The sequence below is a fragment of the Otolemur garnettii genome, unplaced genomic scaffold (genome assembly GCF_000181295.1).
Source record: "Otolemur garnettii isolate 467f Iridium unplaced genomic scaffold, OtoGar3 scaffold00057, whole genome shotgun sequence".
In the NCBI taxonomy this organism is placed as follows: Eukaryota; Metazoa; Chordata; class Mammalia; order Primates; family Galagidae; genus Otolemur; species Otolemur garnettii.
In genome coordinates this window covers 1,996,004-1,999,067 of record NW_003852452.1, presented here as the reverse complement: position 1 = coordinate 1,999,067, position 3,064 = coordinate 1,996,004, and the positions used below count along the sequence as shown (strand labels likewise).

General features: G+C 37.6%; 1 protein-coding gene across 1 annotated transcript in view; it reads left to right on the top strand.

The window, feature by feature from the left end:
• The window catches only part of ABCC9 (ATP binding cassette subfamily C member 9), a 126,471-nt gene that overhangs the window by 15,772 nt on the left and 107,635 nt on the right, over positions 1-3,064 (top strand). The gene's annotated exons all lie outside the window — the stretch shown is intronic.

The following is a 3,064-nucleotide window of genomic DNA, read 5'->3' as shown; positions in this document are numbered from 1 at the left end:
CCACATTTCCTTAGAGTTGCTGTGGAGGCATCAGGGATCTCTCTGCAGCTAAGTATGCTTCAAACAATGGGAATTATGGTGTCCCGAGAAGCAAGAAGCATCTGCCTCTGAACACATCTACCTTGTGACCGAGATGGCCTTATTAGTCCCTCTTTCTTCCTTGTCCTGTGGAAGTCAGAGACCATTTAAGATACTCTGAATTTTATTTTTGCCTTAGGCCAAAATAATAGAATGCACCCTAATTAGTTATGTTCAATGCTCTGATTCCTTGGTATACTTGTACACTTTTATGAAGAGATGAAGGTATAAAGCCTGGATCATGGATGGGCTTCTGGGGCCTAAAAACCTCATAAAATTGTAGGCAGAATTATGTGTTTGAATGCTTAGTTTCTGAAGTTCATACATTTCAAGTGATCGTTACATAATGAAAATGATGTTGACCACTGAGACAGAAACTGGAAGTAGAAATAATTAAAACACATAAATGGCATTTTATTTATTTGTCCATGAAACATTCCTTTCCCTCTTTTCTTCCTTCCTTTCCTCCTTCCTTTCCTTCCTTCTTTCCTCCTCTTTCTTTCCCTCTCTCTCTCTTCCTTCCTTTCTTTTTGTTTTTTTTGGTTTTTGTTTGTTTGTTTGTTTTTGACCGGGGTTGGGTTTGAACCCACCACCTCTGGCATATGGGGTCAGCGCCCTACTCCTTTGAGCCACAGGCACTACCCTCTCCCTTTCTATCTCTCTTTTTCTCTTTTTTCTTTTGAAATGAAGTCTTGCTCTGTCACCCAGGCTCTAGTGCAGTGGCACCATCATAGCTCACTGAAGCTTTGAACTCCTAGGCTTAAACAATCCTCCTGCCCAGACTTCCCAAGTTATGAACTAGTCATGGTGGGGAGGTGTGCCCCACCACGACTGGTTCACACAGGTTTTCTTCTGGCTCCTTTCCCACTCAATTCCACTTTCACCTCCACAAAGGAAATATCTAATCTGATTTCCCCCCACCATAGATTAGGTTTGCCTCTTCTAGAACTTCACATAAATCTCATCATACAGTGTAAACTCTTGGGTAAAGTTTCTTTCTCTCTGTGTAATCTTTCAATGCTAACCCTTTGTTTTTATAATTGTTAGAGTATTCCATTGTATGAATAGATTGTAGCCTTTCCATTCTCTTGTTGATAAACATCTGGACTGTTTCCGTGTTTACACTACGTGAAAAAAAGCTGCTGTAAACAACCTTGTACAAGTTTTTGGGGGTGTGTGTGTATTTATTTCTCTTGGGTAAATACCTAAAAGTGAAATTGGTAGGTTATTAGGCAGGTGGTTAAAGGTTTACATTTGTAAAAAATCTGACACAGATTTTCCCAAAGTGGCTGTGACATCTGATATACCCATTAACACTGTGTGGCAAATCCAAGTCCACGTGTTCACCAACACTTGGTGATCTTGGATTTTCTAATTTAGTGGTGCTGCTGGGTTGTACTGGTAATGCATTGTGGTTTCCACTGTGACTAATGACACTGAACACTTTTTGATGAGTTTATTGTCCATTTGTCATCTTTGTGAAGCAGCTAATCGTATCCTTTGCCCCTTTTTACTGGGTTGCTTTTTGTTACTGAGTTATAGGTGTATGAAATATGAGTATATCATCCCACATATGTTTTGATGATATTTATGACTAATTTGGACATGTATATTCATTTATTTTGCAGGATCTAATGGTGAATGGAAGATTTCCATTTTGACATATTTAGCATGATTTATCATTTCTTCTTAGTTTCAATTATTGATTTCTGTGTCTTAAGCAATCTTTGTTTTTCCTCAAAATATTTCTCTCTGCTTTCTCCTGTTTGCTTTTAGATGCTTTATAGTTTCAGAGTTTAGTTTTAGTTTTAGGGCTACCATTCATTTTCAATTAATTATGTATGTGGTATAAGGCAGATGTCAAAGTTTTTTTCCCCCCAAGAGGATATCAATATGTGTCAACACTGTTGTGTGATAGATAATCTGTTTCCTATCAGATTGCTCTGGTCCTTCTATAAAAATATTGATTGTTTAAGTGTGATTTCTTGGCTCTATTCTCTGTTTCTTTGATCTATTCATGGATTTTCATGTTGTTACCACTTTTCTTTATGATCATGGTAGCTTTGGAGGTCTTGAAGTCATGTATTGTAAATCACACAACTTCCTGTCTTAGCTTTTCTCCCAAAATTGCTTATATATTCTAGTTCCTTTGTATTTCTACATACAGTTTAGAATCAGGTTCACAATTTTTACTCCCCCCCCAAAAAAAAAATCCTGGTGGAATTGTTATGGGGATTGCATTTAGTATATAGAACAATTTGGGATAGAATTAACTTCTTAGCAATATTGAGTCTCACGTAAGTCTTCATTTATGTAAGTCTTCTTTTGTTTTCATTAGCAATGCTTTATAGTTTTCAGTGTAGAAGTCTTTCTTTTCTTTTTTTTGGAGACAGAGTCTCACTAGGTTGCCCTTGGTAGAGTGCAGTGGCATCATAGCTCACAGAAACCTCAAACTCTTGAGCTTAAGCAATTCTCTTGCCTCAGCCTCTCAAGTAGCTGGAACTACAGGTGCCCGCCACAATGCCATTGCAGTTGTCATTGTTGTTTAGCTGGCTGGGGCTGGGTTTGAACTCACCAGCCTCAGTGCATGTTGTCGTATAAAGTTGTTCATGATATTCCCTGATGCCCTTTTAAAGTACGTGGGATATGTAGGAGTAGCTCCTCTTTCATTCCCAATATTGGTAATTTCTCTTTCTTCCTTTCTTGATTCGTCTATCTTGGGACTTACTGATTTCCTTAATTTTTTCTGAGTACACCTGCTCACTATATTGAGCTTGTTAATTTGTCAGGGGTTCATTTTCTATTTTGTTGTTTCCTACTCTCTCTACTATTTTTACCTTTTTGTTGTTATTTTTCCCTTAGCTTGTAAGATGGAAATGGAGCTCATTTATTTTGGACCTATTTTCCCAAAATAAATATCGAAAGCTATAAACTTTCCTCTAAGTCATGTTTCAGTTGCATTCCTTACATTTTAAACATGCTGTAC